Genomic DNA, 22,474 nt, shown 5'->3' on the forward strand with positions numbered 1-22,474 from the left:
ATTTGTAGGTGTTAGTGACGCTGACTAAAGTTTAGGGTGCCTGTGGGATAGCCAACTTGTGACAGCAGGTAAGCATTCAATATGCAGATGTGAAGCTCAAGATAGAGATCAGAGCTGAAGATATAATTCTGAACATCGTCAGTGGTTAAAACCACAAAAACTGAGGACTTAATAATGGGAGACATCAAAATGTACAGGCCAGGGAGAGGACTCTGAGTAGGGACTCTGTTTGGGTCAGTGTTGTAATCCTCAGACATCCCCTAGCACATAGTAGGCTCAAAAATGTTTCTTTAATGAGTAAATGAATAATAATAATAATAAACATTCTATTTCAATATGAACTCTTCTAATTGTGGCAGCATAATATTTCATTGAGTAAATACCGCACAATTTACATATCTATTTCCTTATTGTTCCAGTTATCAATGGCTGCCGTAACAAGTTGCCCCAAATTTTAGTGGCATGAAACAAAAACTATTTTGTTCTGCAAATAGATCCTGTGGGTTGGGAATTTGAAAGGACCACAGAAGAATAGCTTGCCTATTCTGTCTGGGACCTCAGCTGGGGACATTTTAAGGCTGGGATGACTTAATAGCTAATGCTGAAATCATCTGAAAGCTTGTTTGCCCACATATCTGGTTCATGCTGGCTGTCAATTGAGACCTCAATTGGAGCTGTTGATGTTACATCATGGATTTCAAGAGTGAGTATCCCAAGAGAACTGGGAAGAAGCTGTATGGCCTTTTATGATCTGGCCTAGCAAGTCAAATGGTCATACTTCTGCATAGTTACAAACCCACACAGATTCAAGGAGTAGAAACATAGACCGCCACCTGTCAGTGGGAGAAGTCAAAAGTCAAAGTCACATTGTAAGAAAGCATGTGGGATGAGAGATACTGTTTGGAAAAATACACTCTGTCACAGCTCTTCTACCTGTGTTCTGCACTATTTGTCAATGACCATAGCCTTTTATCTATATCTCTCTTAACCACCATGTCACAATATTGGCAACATTAAGTAGACAATCAACTAAAACCCTTACATTGTTCCCAAATGAACTGAGAAGCCGGCTACTTCCCTTTCATCTCATACATGCTTTTAGACACAGATTTGCATGAATTACAATTAAATATAATTATCATTCAATAAATTTCTAATGAGTCTCTGTCATTTGCTGAGTATTGTTCTAGGCAATGGGGATAGGCTAAATATGACACAGAAAATGTTTTATTCTTTCAAGAAGTTTACAATCTAGAGGGATAATTAGAAATTTCTATACGAGGTGATGGAAATTTCTGTTAGCTTACTTTTCTAACCATCAATCATTGGTAAGATATAATTAGTTTTTAGAGTACAGTATCATGAAACAATAATGTCTTTCTAGACACAAGACATATGATGCCACTGGCATTCCCCAATCTACTAGTCTGATGACCTCTAAAAACAGGAAATGAAATGATTGAGGCATGACTTATGCTTCATCAGTTCATATGGACTTGGAATGATCACTGCTTCCCTTTCTTCCAACTCTTTTACTTATTGTAAATACTTAATAATCTTAAACATCTTTATTAGTGTTTAGTGGCCATTTTTATTTTAATTTTTTTTATTTATGGGTTTATTTATGGGTTCGGAACTCCCTAGAATCTCTCTGAAGACATTAAACATACTTATTTCAGCACCTTATTCTGTGCCCTATATTGCATTTTCTCAGGTTGTAGTTTCTGATTATTGAGTTTGTTGCTTCTCTGTACATCTTCTTTTTTTTTTTTTTTTTTTTTGAGATGTAGTCTTGCTCTTGTCACCCAGGCTGGGGCAGTGGCATGATCTTGGCTCACTGCAACCTCCACCTCCCAGGTTCAAGCAATTCTCCTGCCTCAGCCTCCTGAGTAGCTGGGATTACGGGTGCCCACCACCACACCCGGCTAATTTTTGTATTTTTAGTAGAGACGGGGTTTTTCCATGTTGGTCAGGCTGGTCTCAAACTCCCGACCTCAGGTAATCCGACCACCTTGGCCTCCGAAAGTGCTGGGATTACAGGCGTGAGCCATGGCGCCCAGCCTCTCTGTATATATTTTTGGTTGTTTGTTGATTCTTGGTTGTTTGGTCATTTTAATAGACAGGATACTAATTCAAAGATTATTGGTTTCTAGAGAGTGTAAAAATTCTTGTTTGCCAGAACTACCACTCGTCCCAGCAATCTCATTACTGGATATATAACCAAAGGAATATAAATTATTTTACCATCAAGAGATATGCATGCAAATGTTCATTGCAGCACGATTCACAATAACAAAGACATGGAATCAACCTAAATGCCCATGAATGGTAGACTGGATAAAGACAATGTGGTACATATACACTATGGAATACTATGCAGCCATAAAAAAGAATGAGACCGTGTCTTTTGTGGGAACATGGATAGAGCTGGAGGCCATTAGCCTTAGCAAACTAACACAAGAAAACCAAATGCCCATGTTCTCACTTATAAGTGGGAGCTAAATGATGAGAACACATGAACACAAAGATGTGAACAACAGACACTGGGGTCTACTTTGAGGTTGGAGGGTAGGAGGAGGGAGAAGATCAGAAAAAGAGACTATTGGGTACTTGGCTTAGTACCTGGTGATGAAACAATCTGTACAACAAACCCCCATGACACGAGTTTACCTGTGTAACAAACCTGCACGTGTACCACTGAACCTAAAACACAAGTTAAAAATAAATAAGTAAATAAAATAAAAGAATTCTTCTTTGCATGGCTAGAAGCTTAAGTTTGGATTAAACCAGCTCTGACTCAAGCAGCTACGTATGGCAGAGAGAAGGTGGGCTTTTCTTTAAGATGTTAGTATGGTTCGTTTACAGAATATGCAGCTATCATTAGCTGGTGGCGAGGCCCTAACTCTCTGGACTGAGTGTCCATGTTGAGAATCTTTTACACAGAAGCTCTCACTATGTACAGCCTGGGGCACACATCAGCATCGGACCTTAGGTGGCATGAGGACCAGCTCTGCTTTTACTTTTTGCCTGGCCCCTGCCCAGGGCTTACTTTTTCCAGCCAGCCTGTTTATTTTGATTGTGAGACTTTTGCAGAATTCTGCTGGGCAATCTTTTATTTTTAAAGTTCTTGTTCATGGATCTGGATTCGTGGGTTGCTTAGCTCTGTTATGTTTCAGCATCAATATATTCCAGAAATTCCTCAATATGCTCCAATAACCCCTTCTGAATTTTCTAAAATTTATTGAGATTTATTTTTACTTAATTTTACTCTCCTGACATTTCTATGGGATTTGGGAAGAAAGGTAAATGCATGCATCCAGTCAGCCAGCTGTATCAGGAAGCCACTTACTCCTTTCCATGGTAACCAATTACTAGAAAGCTGCACTGGGAATCACAGCAACCTTGTCCAGTGTGTGCTTTTTAGAAGACAGAATTTTTTTTCTATTCTTACATTAGATCATACTTATATCCCTTCTCTGAAATTTTTAAAAGATTACTGAGAACAGACCTGTGCTGACATGGACAACTCCTTTTAGTGCTCTGAAAAGTATTTCTCTTGAACAATGAAAATAACTAAATGGACTTCATATTCCTCATCTATCAAATGAACTTTGGGTCTTTCTTAAATGTGTTTGTTTTATCTTTTCCAAGTGCTGAAAGTTTTCATTGAAGTTATTTTTCTTGATAGAAAAGAAGAGGATCAGACAGAAGTTGTGTAGTTCTAAGTGTTTATTTTCACCTGTTAAACATTGCGCCACCATCACTAATGATAAGAAATCCTTCTTGCCTTCATTATTTCTCAACATTAATTGCTTTCTCAAGTCTAAACTCATTTATTTATTTTTAGGGATGGGGTCTTGCTGTGTCACTCAGGCTGGAGTGCAGTGATGCAATCATGGCTCACTGCAGTCTCAAACTCCTGGACTCAAGGAATCATCCTGCCTCAGCCTTCTGAGTAGCTGAGACTACAGGTGAGCGGCACCATGCCTCACTATTTTTTTTTATTTTTGATTATTTTGTAGAAATGAGGATCTCATTAAGTTGCCCAGGCTTACCTTGAACTCCTAGCTTCATGAACTCATTTAAAGATTTGGCATCTTAGCATTATTCATAGAGGTCCAGCCATGACTCTCAATTTGTTTTTTATTTTATATCTCTGCTACAGATTTTTGTACCTGTCCATTTAAAATCTGAGCTTTTGAAAGAACTCTGCACAACGTTCACAGCACAAGAGCATTAAGGCAGAGGGGGAAACTAAAGGTCAGAGAATAAGGAGTGAATCATGGTGATGAAATACAGGCAGTATGAATAGCAAATTGTGAAGAATTTGCTGGTGAACTGTTTCACATGTAATAGTTCCTCCTGCTGAGATGGTTCACTGTCACATCTGACCCATGTTGTTATAACTCTTTTCCACTGAAAGATACATCTGCGTAATCTAGACCAGCAGACATTTCCTCCGACTTCCATCATGTACACAGTGTCCTATAGATTCCAAAGCTCTTTCAGATATGCTATTACACTTACATTTCCTTCCCATTTTCTTTTTTCTCCCCCCAATAGGAATGGTGTTCTTAGCCTCCCGTGTTCATAACAATTTTTTTTTTTTTGAGACAGAGTCTCACCCTGTTGCCCAGGCTGGAGTGCAGTGACGCAGTCGCAGCTCACTGCAACCCCCGCCTCCCAGGTTCAAGGGGTTCTTCTGCTTCAGCCTCCCGAGTAGCCGGAACCACAGGCGCCCACCACCACGCCCAGCTAATTTTTGTAGTTTTTAGTAGAGACGGGGTTTCACCATGTTGACCAGGCTGGTCTTGAGCTCCTGACCTCGTGATCCACCCGCCTCGGCCTCCCAAAGTGCTGGGATTACAGGCGTGAGCCACCCCGCCTGGCCGTTCTGAACGAAGGAGGGTACTGGTAGCCAGGGGAGAACTGACTGTGCTTTCAGGCATAGAGAAAGGGTTCAGGAGAGGAGGGGAAGTGAAGTCATCAGGTGGGAATGTGCAGCAAGCACCTCTTTCCCTGGTTCTTCTATAATCACTCTTTCTCTTCTTTGAAACTCCTTCTGGCTTCATCAATACTACATGCTCTTGATTTCCCTCTTACATTTCTGGCTCTTCTCAGTCTCCTTTTCTGGCTTCTTTTCATCCATTAAAACTTCTAATTTTTTTAAAAAGGCAAAAGCTTGTCGCATCCAAAGTGATATTCTCTGTGGAACTTAACATGGGATGTTATTTTTGCCTTGTGAGAAGCACTTTTAGGTTATTCAAAACAAAAGCTGAAATTGGAAAGAAATGTAACCAAATGCTTAGTGTAATAAAAATGTGTTGATGGTCGGGTGTGGTGGCTCATGCCTGTAATCTCAGCATTTTGGGAGGCCGAGGCAGGAGGATCACTCAAAGCCAAGAGTTTGAGACCAGTCTGGACAACACAGCGAGATTCTGTCTCTACAAAAACTAAACTTAAACAAAAAAATTAGCCAGGCATGATGGCACATGCCTGTAATCCCAGCTACTTGGGAAGCTGAGGCAGGAGAATCCCTTGTGCCCAGGAGTTCATGGTTACAGCAAGCTATGATTGTGCAGCCACACTCCAGCTTGGGTGACACGGCATGACCCTGTCTTTATTCAAAGAGGAAATGTCTTTCACAATTCCAAAATAAGTATAGTTTCCCTAAAGAAAATGGCAGAAATACTCCGGTGCTTTCACTAACCCATTTAAAATCTGCTTAAACTTATTTATCATTGTATTTTAAAACATTTTTGTTACATTGTATTAGTGAACACAATTCAAAATAATACCAGCCATTTAAAATAAATTTAGGAAGCCTAGTTGGAAATGCTAAGCATCATCTAGATATGTGCAAATACAGACGCTCCTGACTACCAGTGGAGTCGCATCCTGATAAACCCATCCTGAGTTGAAAATACCATAGCAAGCCCATTTTAAGTTGAGGAATGTACAGAAAGTGAACCACTTTTGAACTATTGTGAAGTGAAAAAATGCAAGTTGAACCATCTTAAGTAGGGGACTGTCTGTAGCAAACAATTATATCCTCACCAAGTCATGTATGTGCGTCTTACTATTGACATAAAGGTGTTGGATCTAATGGGCCTAATACCTGTGTATATTTTAAACATTTTGAAAATTTTACTTAAAATGAATTTTATTTTTTACCTTCCATGGGCCACTTAGCTAGTCTGATTAAGGAAGACAGAGTCTCGCTCTGTCGCCCAGGCTGGAGTGCAGTGGTGCAATCTTGGCTCACTGCAATCTCGGCCTCCCACATTCAAGTGATTCTCTTGCCTCAGCCTCCCGAGTAGCTGGGACTCCAGGTGCCTGCCACCATGCCTGGCTAATTTTTGTATTTTCAGTAGAGATTGGGTTTCACCATGTGAGCTAGGCTGATCTTGAACTCCTGACCTCAGGTGATCTGCCCGCCTTGGTTCCCCAAAGTGCTGGGATTACAGGCGTGAGCCACTGCCCACTGAGCCTGGCCATCGTTAACTTTTTAGAGTGAGTGTTGGGGTGGGAGATGAGAGCAGAGACATGGGTGTGGGTGAGGGTGGGAGTAAGAGGGAGGTTGGACCGATTGTGGTTGTAGCTATAGCCTGTTTCCCAACTTTTGGAAAATATATATTTTTTTCATTCGGAAGAGGAGAAATAGTCTAAATAATTAGGGAACCCTACACCAATACTTTAAAAAGAATTAGAACAAATTCCTCTAATTAAAATTTCATATGCTTTCTATAATTAAACTTACAAAGAAGTGAAACAGGTACTCAGACAAATTCAAGTACGTGCACATTCATAGCAGCACTTTTTATAATAGCCAAAAGATGCAGATGGCCCCAAATGTCCATAAACAGATAACTGGATAAACAAATCAGGAGATATATATATATATACACACACACACACACACGTATATATATACACATATATACACACATATATACATATATACACATATACACATATATACATATATATACATATATACACATATATACATATATATATACACACACATATATATATATGCAGTGGAATATTATTCAACCATAATAAGTATTAAAACTTTTTACAAAAGTATTGATAGTACAGCATGTATGAATCTCAGAAACATTATGTTAAGTGAAAGAAGCTAGACACAAAAGGTCAGACATTGTATGATTCTATTTATATGAAATATCCAGAGTAGGTAAATCCTTAGAGCTAGAACATAGAATAGTGGTTGCCAGACACTAGGGGGAGGGAGGAATGGAGATCAACTATTTAATGGGTACCACGTTTCCAGCTGGGGTGATGAAATACTTCCGAAACTAGATGGATGTGCTGGTTGCACAACACTGTGAATATGCTAATAGCCACTGAATTGTTCACTTCAAAATGTTAATTAATTTTATGTTATGTGGTTTCCACCTCAATTAAAAAACAGTATATAGAACATAAACCTATTTTTTGGAAAATATTTAGACCTACTTTTAATTAGAATAGTTTTACAAGTAACTTGAGATTTCTTAATAATAAAACACTGAAGGCTGGGTGCGGTGGCTCATGCCTGTAATCCCAGCACTGGGAGGCCAAGGCGGGCGGATCACCTGAGGTCAGGAGTTCAAGAACAGCCTGACCAATATGGAGAAACCCTGTCTCTACTAAAAATACAAAATTAGCCAGGCGTGGTGGCGCATGCCTGTAATCTCAGCTACTCAGGAGGCTGAGGCAGGAGAATCACTTGAACCCGGAAGGCAGAGGTTATGGTGAGCCAAGATCGCACCATTGCACTCCAGCCTGAGCAACAAGAGTGAAACTCCATCTCAAAATAAATAAATAAGAAAACACTGATTTTAAAATCACATGACTTTGTAGGGTATCTGCATATAAATCCTGAAATTCTCTGTCTGCTATAGATAAAGGCTTGTGTGTTTCATAGCTGGTTAATGTGATGCATAAAACAGCACTGTGAAGCTTTATCTCTAACCAGGACTAAATACATATAGGTTATGAATAGTTTTCAAATTTGTTTTAAATACAGTTCTGCTTGGTAACAAGTTAACTGTCCTCCTAACATGAAATGAATAGATTTTTAATGGAAATAAGAGAAACAGCTATCTTGATTTCTTGACCCTTTCACAATAAGCTACCATATATTATATAAGGTTTATTTTAACAATACACAGCTTAAGACTTGTCTAGCAAGCACAACCCACAGATATTTGAATCTGATACTTTTTACACCTGCAGAAGGTTTATCTATGAAAAGCCTGCAATGATGTGCAGCAAAATGTTCACAGTGCTTATTTTTTCTGCACTTATCTGTAGTGAGTTTATTTTGTGATTATCTGTACCTTTTAACTTTTCAACAATGAGTATGTGTTACTTGAACAAAGATACACTTTTTATAATGTTGTCCATGCCTCCATATTTAACCTGCTATTCTTTCTTTGCAATCTCAGATATAGTCTTACTCTTGAACTTTGTTGCCAAGTACAAGGACAATGGCTTTCTCCTTGCTTCCTGGTGACACTTTTAGGCAAATATCCTCTTTTCATCCTTCAAAAACCTGCTCTCAACCCATGTCACTCCCAGGCATCTCAGCCAACCCTGAATGTCCTTGGGGTAAAGAAGAGCAGTATACAGATGCCAGGATAACCCACCACATTTCTGCTTTCATTGACACGCTCAACCTCAATCAACTGTATCTGCTCTTTATTCCCACACCTCATAGTGGAGCTTTCTGCCTCTTCCTGATCCAATAGGGCAATCAATCCGATGCTTTCATCTCTGGAATTCTTGTTTATGGGTTTATGAATTCTTGTTAAATTCAATATCCCTTAATCTCTAAAGGCAGAAATTTTAGGTAACTCCAGAGAGTAAGTAAGGCCTTGTGAATTAAGGAAAATTGCCCAAGGTCACATCACTGGACAGTCATGTCTAGCTAGAATCCAGACTCCAATTCTAGGGAGTCTGGTTTATTTCTCTAAACCATAATGCCACAGATGTGAAGCCTAATTCAAGAACATCTCTATGGCAAACTCTTGGTTTAGTTAGAGAAATAAGAAAACATGACAAAGAATGTGTCATCGACTTCTATTTAAACGTTCAAGTTCCTCATCTTCAAGGATTTGCTGGATGACAGCTAACAAACAGTCAGATTGGATGATTCACAAAGACCGTTTCCAGTGTTTAAAAAAAATATGCTGGGGACTTTCATAGAAATTTCTACTTTTCTGAAAGCGTTTTATTTCTTCATCTTTCTCTTCCTGCTCATATGCACATTCTTGTTTTCTTCCTGCTGACTGCACATAAACAGGATGTGTGGAAAGCAAGTCTAAAGAGGTAACTAAGTGAAAGGTTCACCGTTGATGTAAATCAAGAGTAGATCAGTAAAGTGGAAACCAGCAGAACTGCTTTATTGTTAGTATTCAGAGACACTAGCAAAAGAAACTAATGTTGGTTCATTGTGAGCTAATAAAAGCAATAACCACTGGAAGATAGAGCTGAACTTTCGTTTACTTATTTTACTTTTACTATGGTAATATTACTTAATAACTTTCCTTTAATGAACTCATTAAGATCATAAGCGAGTGCTTGTAATATTAAGTATGCACCCTCCCCCACCCAAATTATACTGGTTGAATTTTCATGTTAAAGCAAAAATAAATATTAATATAAAAGATTTAATCAAATACTTTAAAAATTTTAGTAGTAAAGTAAACCAACTCCAGCAGAGAAAGGGTTATCTCTCACACACACACACACACACACACACACACACACACACACACACAGACACACCCTATCTCATGAGTTCTCTTTGCCAATAAAACAAACCAACAAGCAAAACTGATCAAGAAACAAGACTATAGCTGGGCATGGTGGCTCATGCTTGTAATCCCAGCCCTTCAGGAGGCTGAGGTGGGCGGATCACCTGAGCTTGAACCCAGGAGGCCAAGGCTGCTGTGAGCTGAGATGGCGCCATTGCACCCCAGCCTGGGTGACAGAGCGAGAATAAAACAAAACAAAAGAAACAAGGCTACAGACAAATCTCAGCTATTTTAGAAAATGGCACATGGCTGTTAATATCCAGTGAGTTCTACTTAGATTTTTCTTCTGTTTTTTCTTGTTCATCACCCAAATCTGTTAGTCAAGAGTAGTAAAGCCACTAAGTGTATTTTGTTGTTGGAGCTACAACATACAAGAAAAAAGAAAACATAGAAAGTAGCATTACTGAAATACAATTTTAGGAAACATTAATTCTAAGTATTGTGAACTAACTCCAAGAGGTATTCCGATGGACATTCCCCCCATCATACTTTAGGATGTGGAGGACCTTTAATTAAAAACCCCAAGGAAAAAATTTTAATTATTTCCTTTTTGGAAAAAATCCATAATTCCATCAGCCTCATTGTTCAAAAATTATTTCATTTCCTCTCTTTCATGGTGAAATTCTCTCCTTTGTCTTTGGAAGTGAATTTGGTTATTACCTTTTGTAAATATTTTAGATTATCTGTAGAAAGAGGGAGAACCATGAATAGAATCACATTCTTGAGCTATGATTCGAGATACTTATTTGCCCTTAAGAAACATTAAATTTCTTCCTTGTTTTAGTAAGAATGCTTTGATTTATTTCCTTTAATGCCCGGGGGTATGTTGTCACATTTTCACTTTGAAGATAGAAATTTCCTACACTTTCCCATACTGAATTAATATTGACATTCATTAACAAGACTAACAACAAGTGTCAAAATAATAAATGATTACAGCCCCGTGAGCAGGAAGGTAGAAATTACTTATTGTTTTTCCTTGGGGTGGTAATTAGCTACTGTTTGCTGTCTGTAAAATCACAAGTAAAATGTGGATTATGTTTCATGAGATGAAAAGAACATTTCAAACATAATATCTTGAGTTAGTTCTCACAACACCTCTGTTAGAAAGTATGATCATCACCATTTTTACTGACAAAGTCATCCCCAGAGAGGATAACCAAGTAGAAAGAGGATTCAAACTCATCATCTTGACTCCAAACTATAAGAGTTTTCTACAGTGCCTTCTTCCTTCCCTCCCTTTCAAAGTTTTGTTTCCTCTCTTTTAACTATTCTTATTTCCAATTCGAAGGCAAAGCATTTGTATAAATACATTCACATAAGATGTATTGTATAAATACATTCCCATAAGACATTTCTTATCTATAATGGGTGATTTCTAGTCCCCTCTTTTGAGTATTCCCAAAGCTGAGGGACAAAGGATGCTTCGAATTCGCTTTTGCTATCAATTACACAGATTTTTCTTTCCTCATTAACCTGAAGGAACCCCATAAACATAATTTAAGAATGGTGAAAACCGTTTTTGACTTTCTTTATTTTCATCTCTCCTTTCTCCTCCCCATTCTGTATTCTGGCATTGGAGAAGAGCTAGAGAGAACATCCTTAAATATGCACTTTTTTTTTTTTTTTAGTATGCCCTATTTTTTTTTTGGTAAAATTGTGGTGAAAAGCACATAATAGAAGTTTACACTCTTAACAATTTTTAAGTGCACTTTTACAGTAGTGTTAACTGTATCCACATTATTGGGTAACAGATCTCTAGAACTTTTTCATCTTGCAAAACCAAAATTCTTTGCCCATCAAATAACAACTCCCATTTCACCCTCCCCTTAGCTCCTGGAAACCACCATTCTACTTTCTGTTTCCATGGTTTCCCCTACTCTGCATAGCTCTACATAAGTGGAATTATACAGTATTTGTTCCTCTGTGACTGGCTTATTTTACTAAGCATAATGTCTTCAAGGTTCATCGATGTTGTAGCATATAACAAAATTTCCTTCTTTTATGAAAGGCTAAATATGTATATGCCACATTTCCTTTATCCATTCATTTATAAATGGAATTTCAGGCTTCTTCCACATCTTGGCTCTTGTGAATAATGATGCATTGAATATAGGTGTACAAATACCTCTTCACGCTCTTGCTTTATATTCTTTTGTATTTATACCCAGAAGTGGGATGCTACATCACATGGTAATTCTATCTTTAGTTTTTTGAGGAATCATGCTGTTTTCAATAGCAGCTACACCATTTTACATTTCTACCAGCAGTACACAAAGACTCAAATGTCTCCTCATCCTCACCAAGACTTGTGATTTTCTGGTTTGTTGATAGTGGCCATCCTAATGGGTATGAGGTGATATCTCATTGTGGTTTTGATTTGTGTTTTACTCTAATGATTAGTGGGTATGCCTTTTTAAAAAGAAATTGAAATTCTTTTCATAATTGAGTACATATTATGTTCTAGGAACTGTGCTTTGTGTGTTGCATGCATGCAATAGCTTGTTACTTTTAGCAAACATTCTATGGCCTAAGTAGTATTATCCCCACTTTTTACCAGAGGAAACTGAGAATCAGAGTTTAAGTGATTTTTCTAAGGACAGAGAGCTGCTGAATGGTAAGGCCAGAATTCAACATCCGGTCTGACACCAAAGCTCATATTTCTAACTACTGAGCTATTCTCTCTTGGCCTTTGCTTTGCCCATTAATTCCTTAATGTGTTGTGTAGATGGCTAACACACTGTCCTTCAAAAGGAAACAGAAAGTAACATTCATTAAGTGTCTGTTTTGTGCTGGACACATTGCTAAATGCCTTCAGATATGTATGTGTACATGTGCAAAGTGAAGGAGGAAAGTCCTTTCATTTTACACATTGAAGCATAAATCCATTTGCATGGTTACCGTTGTAAGTCAAGTAGTGCAATGAAAGGAAAATTAAGCTTAGATTTCTTACCATATAGTCTTTGTAAACTTGAAGGTCTTTTTTTACTAGTAAATACAATCCTATGATATATGTATAAATTCCGGACAGAGAAATTCTAATTCTAATTAAGGAGTTGATTGTACCAGTGTAAAGAGAGAATCTTATCAGGAAGAGGATACACAACCAAACACACACACACACACATACAGAGGAAGAAGAGGCTTAGCTAGGGATACAAGGAAGCGAAATAAATGATTACATAAATGTTGGAGCTACCACGTGGCCTATTTTCTCTGACACTGCTCTTTATTCCACTATTTTCCCAGTGTAAGATGTTTACAGCTTCTTCCATTATAGTCACCTTGTTCTACTCCACTGCATGGCCCCATCTTGTTTTGTAGGTGATATATAGCAATGGGTCCAGATTTATAAGTTTAGTTTTGCTTGTGTAGCAACAAATTCAGAGCTGATTGTGACTTTTAAGATTGCCCTAAGCCCCAGGAAAATTGATCCTGTGAAAATACAACTCTCAACTGTCTTTGGGAACCTCCTAATACTGGAATCTTTAGCCCAATCTTCGCTTGATCATGAAAAGCATCAAGTGAATGGGAAACTAAAATTATTATTTATTATCATTTTTTGAGATGGGGCCTCATTGTGTTACCCAGGCTGGGCTCAAACTCCTGGGCTCAAGCGATCCTCCCAGCTCAGCCTGCTGAGTGACTGAGACTATAGGGGGATGCACTATAGGTGGATGCACTGTGCCCACTAAAATTACTTTTAACTGTGCCTTCCAACTAAGAAACACATCTATCCTGATAATAGAATATCCCATCCTGATATTCTATTATCAGGATAGAAATCTCTTGGGATCTACTACTTTAGTTGTCCCAATTTGTAGCACTGATGATAATCAAAAACATCTCTAGGTAAAAGAGTATAAATATCTCAATAAACTTATTATAAAAGAGGCAATAGAAATGCCTGTTGGTATTTATGATATTCATGAAGTGCTGCCAACGATGAAGGAGCAAATGAGCTAGTTAACATTTGTAGGTAAATATGGTATCATTTACAGCCCTCTGCACTAAATGAAAGAGGCAGCCTGGTGAGCTTGATAATGTATTTTGTATCACAGCCTTGAGTGACAAATCCATGAGCCAGAAACAGCAAGTCATATTATCTCAGCATTTCTAAATTTTATAGATTTACAATTGCTGAGTTAAAATGAAACTATAAAGTATACTAAATGCTGCATGTAGATATCATATCTGGAATCATAGCCATCTGTGAAAGTTATACACAGATTTATTATTCCATTTCATTAACCCATTTCATCTGTTCTCTGTACAAGTACTCTTTCACTAATTTTGCTTTCTTTTCCTATTTTATGTGATTGATCATTATTTCCTTCTTTTCTACTCTGTTAATATTTCAACTTCTCTTAATTAAGTTTTCTAATGAAACCTTATTGAAGTCCTTTCATAAGAAAAATGGCTTTGATGTTGAGCCATGAATGCAATGGAAGAAAAAAACAATGAGAGCCATAACTTCCCTATTTTCAGTTGCTTAGTTTTAATTTTTAAGGCTTATTCACTGTGAAGAGTGTAGAGTTATCGAGTTCTGCAAAACATTTGACAACACAGCAGTAGATTCTGTCAGTTATTTCATGATGAAATACAAAATTTAAATCTAAAATATAAAGTATGTTGCAAGGAAGGTGAAATTTTTGAGTGTAAATGACTTTCAAATGAATATTTTTAATGGGGGCATTCTGATAAAATTTTTAAATGTGAATTCCAGTTAACAAAAGAATTGTTCCTATGTGATAGAATTAGTGCTATTGGTATTCTTAGTTTACAAATGAGAAAACAGAGCCTTAGTAAGGATAAGGAACATGCCCAAAGTCACATAGTTCCTAAGTAACTAAATGTGATTTGGATCAGGATTGTCATATTCCAAAAATCTGTTTTTGACCCAACATGCTATACATCTAATGTTATTTTGTATTCTCTTATTTACTCTTTCTTCTTTTTAAGAGACGATGTCTTGCTGTGTCACTTGGGCTGGAGCACAGTTGAATGATCATGGCTCTCACTGCAGACTCAAAAACTCCTGGGCTCAATAAATTTTTTTTTTGAGACGGAGTCTCTCTGTCACCCAGGCTGGAGTGCAGTGGTGCGATGTCGGCTCACTGCATGCTCCACCTCCCAGGTTCACACCATTCTCCTGCTTCAGCCTCCCAAGTAGCTGGGATTACAGATATCCTCCACTATGCCCAGATAATTTCACATTTTTAGTAGAGACAGGGTTTCACCATGTTGGCCATGCTGGTCTCGAACTCCTGACCTTAGGTGATCTGCCCACCTTGGCCTCCCAAAGTGCTGGGATTACAGGGGTAAGCCACTGCACCCGGCCTCAATTGATTCTTCTGCCTCAGCCTCACAAATAGCTGGGATCCTAGGCACAGGCTACCATGTCAGGCTCTGCTATTTTCATTTGATACATAATCATAAATATTTTTCTATGTTTTTTGGAATATCATTTTTATAAGCCACGGAATTCTCCTCCAAGTTGATGCATAGTTTTTTTTTTGTTATTGTTTGTTTTTATTCTTACAAATAAAAGTATAGTTAACATGTTAAAATTGCCACACTTATCTTTTCAATTCTGTTAAATTTTATCCTTAGGATAAATTCCTAGGTATGTATGTTTGATAAAAGAGTAGGTTTTTAAAAAGTTGTCTTTGTTTCTCATAGGTATTTTTTTTTTCTTTTTGAGACAGGGTCCCACTGTGTCACCCAGGCTGGAGTGCAGTGGCGTGATCTCGGCTCACTGCAACCTCTGCCTCCCAGGTTCAAGTGATTCTCCTGCCTCAGCCTGTCGAGTAGCTGGGATTATGGGTGGCAGCACAATGCCCAGCTAATATTTGTGTTTTTTTAGTAGAGATGGGGTTTCCCCATGTTGGCCAGTCTGGCCTCAAACTTCTGAAACCAGGTGACTCACCCGCCTCAGCCTCCCAAAGTGCTGAGATTCCAGGCGTGAGCCACCATGCCTGGCCTCTTTCTCATAGGTATTTCTTTTATTTAAAAAATTAATAAGATGTGCAGGACTAGGTAGGAGCAAAGAAAAAAAGGAAATTTAAAAAATAAAAAACCATACAAATAATGCATAAATAAATGCTAGTTGAGAAATTCTCAAGCCATATGGTGAGGCAATTTCAGACAGTATATATTTTACCTACTTTGATTGGATTTGGTCTTTCAGGCTATATTTTCCTTAAGTACATGAATCCTATAATTGAGAGCCTGGCATAGAATCAGTAGCTAAAAGAATAACAGATAATGAGTTGAAAGACGTCTTCCAACAGAAGAGATAGCATAGCTACCATACTTTGCCAAAACAATAAATTGATTTATGGTGTTATAGAGATGCAATTTTAAATTTATTGGTATAAATTTCCAGGATTGTATACTCAAAATGTATACAGTCATGCTTACTATGTTAAGAATCTTTTTAAAGAAACTTTTATAATGTAGTTCCTCATGGATTATTATTATTATTATTATTACTATTTTTTTTTTTTTTGAGACGGAGTCTTTCTCTGTCCCCCAAGCTGAAGTGCAGTGGTGTGATCTCCGCTCACTGCAACCTCCACCTCCTGGGTTCACGCCATTCTCCTGCCTCAGCCTCCCAAGTAGCTGGGACTACAGGCGCCCGCCAACACGCCCGGCTAATTTTTTGTATTCTTAGTAGAGACGGGCTTTCACCATATTAGCCAGGATGGTCTCGATCTCCTGACCTCATGATCCGCCCACCTCGGCCTCCCAAAGTGCTGGGATTACAGGCTTGAGCCACCGTGCCTGGCCATGGATTATTATTTATATCTTCATCAATCCACCTTTCGGTTTCCTACTCTGAGCTTATTCTTACCCAGGAAAGCTCTTTAAACTAATCTCACTTCTCGTGATCATGAACATCCCTCAGCTTACTCACTCTCAAGGTCATTATTTATTCATTTATCCAATAGATAATTGCCAAGTCTTCTAGATGCTGAAGCTAGAACAGTGTCTAATAGACAAATAAGATCTCTGTTTCTGTGGAGTATTGTTGGAGGAGGCAGATATCACAAAGCAAAGAAATAGGCATTTTAAGATTGTAATAAATACTATGAGAGTAAAATGGAGATGGGGCTGGGCAGTGGCTCACGCCTGTAATCCCAGCACTTTGGAAGGCCGAGGTGGGCGGATCACGAGGTCAAGAGATTGAGACTATCCTGGCTAACATGGTGAAACCCCGTCTCTACAAAAATTACAAAAAATTAGTTGGGCGTGGTGGTGAGTGCCTGTAATCCTAGCTACTTGGGAGGCTGAGGTAGGAGAATCACTTGAACCCAGGAGGTGGAGGTTGAAGTGAGCCAAGATGGTGCCACTGCATTCCAGCCTGGGTGGCAAGAGTGAAACTCCATCTCAAGAAATAAAATAAAATAAAATAAAAATAAAACAACGAAAAACAGGGAGATGGAACTGAGATAGTCTAGGGCAGGGCATTGGGGGAAGAGGGTTACTCTCATATGGTGATAATGAAAGGCTTCTGAAAGCATCTGAGCTAAGACCTAAATGATGAGGAATGAGCATTCCAGGTGGAGGGAGAAAATCCCCTGGGGAAGCCAAAGGTTTGTCCTACAAAACAGAAAAAATGCCAGAGGGAGTAAGTGCATGTGGCAGGAGGTGAGCTTGTCGAAATTTTTTGGGAACTGATCATATTGGACATTGTGGGTCATGCTAAGAACCCACGACAGTTATTATGCTTGCAAGGGGAGCACACTTTGGAGGTTGTTAAATAGGAGAGTAAAATGATGTGATTTACTTTTTAAAAAGATGATCTGGCTGCTGTATGTCTTGTCCAAGATCAATCTCCACCCCATCTTGTGATGACATCCAGTGTCTAGCACATAGTAAGTGCCGAATGACTAAGCACAAATTATCCATTCCATTTCCAATATCTTCTGTATAATCAATCTCTCCTTAACTGTCCTTCCCTTCCCACTTCCCTGACCACAGGGAAAATCCTTATTCATTAAGATTCAGCTAAAGCATTACTGTTCTGGGAAGCCTTTCTGATCTGCAGAGCTGAGTGAAATACCCTCCTCTATGCAGTTTTTGGACATTGTGCTCGCTTCTGTTATAATACTCATCATAATTATCGGTTAGGTTGTCTTCCCTCCCTATAGTGCTTAGCAAGGCCTATTTCTTATTCTTACTTAATCTTCAGTGACTATGTTAGATGATCTGCACATAGTCTGTTCACCTAAACTGCCCTTAACTGTTGATGTATTTGTTAATCACTTGGTATTACCCAACTTTGAAACTGACTCTAGAGAGGGTGACCTCTCTAGAAAACCTTTCTAATCTCAAGCCAGCTCTGTACTCCCTTCACAATATTATAGTTTCACCCTAGATAATTCTTATTTTGCATTAAAATCTTGGCTTCCAGCTGGGCACAGTGGCTCACGACTGTAATCCCAGCACTTTGGGAGGCTGAGGTGGGTGGATCACTTGAGGCCAGGAGTTTGAGACCAGCCTGGCCAACATGGCAAGACCATGTCTCTACTAAAAATACAAAAATTAGTGGGTGTGTTGGCACACATCTATAATCCCAACTATTCGGGAGGGTGAGGCACAAGAATCACTTGAACCTGGGACAATGAGATTGCAGTGAGATGAGATTGTGCCACTGCACTCTAGCCTGGGCAACAGAATGAGTCCCTGTCTCATAAACAAATAAATAATAAAAACTTGGCTTCCAACTAGTTCCAAAGTGGGCATAAACCTGTTTTTATTATTAGGCATAAATTATTTGGGGACAGAATTACATCTAACTTATTTCTGAAATCCTGATCTCTACTACCGTGTCTGGCACATTGCAAACACAAAACAGGTGGTAATTATTATGAGTCTGAGATTCTCAAAGCCATGACCCACTGATGTTTTCCATTAAGACAAGTTTCATCAGTAGAAACAATATTAAAATCCTCCCTTTATAGTATTTCCATTGAATAAATATTTTTATACAGAAAATTTATTTTTATCCAGAAAATTTATTTTTATCTTTGCAATGATTCATAGAAATTAACCTTTCTATGTAAAAAACTAGATAGGGCAGAAATTTTAGTCTTATATATTAGAAAAAAGTAATCATCTTTTTGCAGTAGTTAAGATCAATCTATCTTTTATTTAGTTGGTAAAAATGTTCAAATGTAAATGCATAGAGATAAATTTTCCTAGCGGTGGTAGATAACTCATCCCTCAGACTTGGAAGTGCAAGAAATACCAAATAGACTGAAATGAAGATTAAGGTAAGTTATTGGTTTTTATCCTTGTTTTCACACATGCAGACAGCTATAATGGAAAATTAGGAATTCAGCCACATGAATGTCTGCCCTGTCTCCTTTTGTGGCTGGAAGAGAGGCAGCAGAATGGCCCTCTGGGTGTGGAAGAGGATCAGCTTCTCTATGCTGTTTTCCTTTTTCTTCATTCTGAAATCCATAAAGCATCAGCAGCAAGAACAACAACAGCAAAACACAAATATAACCTGAAAGGATAGTGTATAGTCAGGGGAAGAAATGACTTTCAATCACAGTTATTTCATGAAGAAAAACTAATGTTTATATGACTATACTGTAATTAAGATTACAAACTCAAAACCTAATGGGGCTGGGTGTGGTGGCTCACGCTTGTAATCCCAGCATTTTGGGAAGTCGAGGTGGGTGGATCACTTGAGGTCAGGAGTTCAAGACCAGCCTGGCCCACATAGTGAAACCCCATCTCTAAATTAGCCGGGCATGGTGGCATGCACCTGTAGCCCCAGCTACTCAGGAGGCTGAGGCAGGAGAATAGCTTGAGCCCAGGAGTTCAAGACCAGACTTGTCAACATGGTAAAAACCCCCTCTCTACCAAAAATGCAAAAATTAGCTGGTCTCATAATCCAGTCAATAAATACATAAATAGATTTTAAAAAACTGGCAAGAACTCAATAAGGACAGATGTAACGTTGCCTCCTGATTGTCCCATCAAAGGGGGAAGGAAGGTGTGCAGAGGACCTGAGGGAGGAATGTGCTTCTTCAGACCCTATGTCCTGCTTGTTTCTGGTCAGTCTCTGGCCCAGGATCTTAGGTCTCTCATAGATTTAAGAAGCTTTAAGATGTACTTCTGTTAATTTAAATATGGGTAGAGATCTGTGAATATCCTCAGAAATATGAATATAGAACATGAGTGGGACAGGGGAGGAATTCTTGCCAATAACAGTTTCTGTAAGATACACATCAGATTTACCTATGTTGAAAAGAAGAGCAGGGCCTGGTGTGAATCATTCCACTTGGATCATGCTTAAACTGCAGGGGAGGTGCCCTTCTCTTCAGCTCACATTAAAGAGCCTGGGAAATGGGTGTGAAGAATGAGAGGCTTTCGCTGTTATCAGCTGGGTGCTGTGCAAACACAGCAACTGGTATTTCTATGTAAGTACACATGGTAAGAAAGGGAGAGAAATTCAGATGGCATGTATAAGAGACATTTTTTTCTTTTTTCTTTTTTTTTTTTTTTGCTCATTACTCTTGAAAAATCAAAGACCACACAGAAACAAGCCAGTAGGACTGGAAATCCCCTTGTACTTGTCATTTTGTGTAGTCACTTATCAGGAATCGGGGGAACAGTAGGCTGGAGGCAGACAGGACCAAGTACTTCCAGATTTAATGAAACCACTAGACAAGAAAATCAAGAGGAAATGAAAAACTGGAGCCATTTCATTTACTGGATAGCAGCTGACCTCACTCATCACTGGCAAGAAAAGGCATAGTGTCGCGGAAATGTCATAGTAGCTGGAGTCAGAAGACATGAGATTGGCTGGCCATGGTAGCTCACACTTGCAATCCCAGCACTGTGGGAGGTTGAGGCCAGGAGTTCTAGGCTGTGGTCATCTATGATCACATCACTGCACCAAAAAAAAAAAAAAAAAAAAGGTCCGAGATTGAGCCTTGGGCTCTCCCACTCACTGATATATAGTCTTGGATAAATCCCTCTTACATCACTCTGAATGATCTGGTTTACCCATCTCAAAGATAAGGACAATGATACCATAAGCAGCAAAAATTTCATAGGGTTTGTTGTAGTAAATGAAATAAGATTAGCAAAGCTAATTTGTTATTATAATTTCAATAAAAAATAGACTCAAATGATTGTGAGAACTGCTCCATCTTTAATATTCACCATTTCAAACTAGAAAGGTTTCCCCTAAATCTTCTTCCAAACATGTCCATATTCTAATCTTCTTATTTCTCTTTGTAATTGGTTTGCTGAGCAGCATTCTAATTGCCCATCATTTTTCTAGCCAGCTTTAGGGCAGCTGAGATGGCCAAACAGGGAACTGCAGTGTGTGACAGGAGGGGATTTTAAGAACATTAGAGCAGAGGGTGTGTATGTGTATTTATTTTTCACAGCTTGTTTTGCTGTGCTCATCAGGTGGTTCCTGTCTCTCTGTATTCGTCTACTGAGCATTTTTCCACGAGTGATTTGCTATGTAATTATCCTGACCAACAACTATGTGCACTATGTGATGTTACTCAGCTGCTGCAAGCAAATCCTTTCCCACATCCTGGAAAAGGCTGACTCTTTAAAAAAATCATTATGTATATTTAAGATATGGAACATGATATTATAAGATGCACATATGCAGTAAAAAGATCACTATAGTGGAACAAAGGAACATATCCATCATCTCACACAGTTACTCATTTATCCCCCTATGGCGAGAGCAGCTCTAATCTACTCATTTAGAAAAAATCCTGAATATAATACACTATTATTGACTATAGTCCTCATATTGTATATTAGATCTTTCCATTTGTTCATCCTATATATTTGTTAATTTTTATCCTTTGGCCTAATATCTTCCCAATTCATATCCCACACTCCAACCCTGGTAATCACTGTTTTATTCTCTCTATATCTGACTGCTTTAAAAAAAATTCACAGAAAGCCTTTGTGGAGGCTGAGCAAGATAGCTGAATAGAAGCCTCCACCAATAGTCTTCCCTTCAGGAACACCAAATTTAACAACTATCTACACAAAAACCTTCATGACAAACAAGCAGATGCATAATCACAGTACCTGGTTTTAACCTCACATTACCCAAAGAGGCACTGAATAGGACAAGAAAGACAGCCTTAAATTGCTGACAGTGCTCTTCCAGCATTCCTCAGCAGCGGCTACATGGTACAAAGACAGCCTGTGCCCTTGGGGGTGGGAGAGTGCAGGATCTGTGGACTTTGCATTGGAACTCGGTGCTACCTTGTCACAGTGAAAAGCAACACAGGACAGAACTCAGCCACCACCCATGGAGGCAGCATTTAGACCAGCCCTATCCAGAGCGGGTAGCCTATCCCAGTAGTCAGAACCTGTGTTCTGGCAAGCCTTGCCACTGTGGACTAAAGGGCTCTGGGTCCTAAATAAAGTTGAAAGGTAGTCTAAGCCACAAGAACTGCGATTCCTGGGCAAGTCCTGGTGCTGTGCTGGGCTCAGAGTCAGTAGATTTGGCAGGCATATGACCTAGTGAGACACCAGCCAGGGTGGCCAAGGGAGTGTGTGTGCCACCCCTCCCCGCATCCCAAGGCAGCACAGCTCACAGCCCCAGAAGAGAATTCTTTCTTTTGCTTGGGGAGAGGAGAGGG

The sequence above is a fragment of the Nomascus leucogenys genome, chromosome 16 (genome assembly GCF_006542625.1).
Source record: "Nomascus leucogenys isolate Asia chromosome 16, Asia_NLE_v1, whole genome shotgun sequence".
Taxonomy (NCBI): Eukaryota; Metazoa; Chordata; class Mammalia; order Primates; family Hylobatidae; genus Nomascus; species Nomascus leucogenys.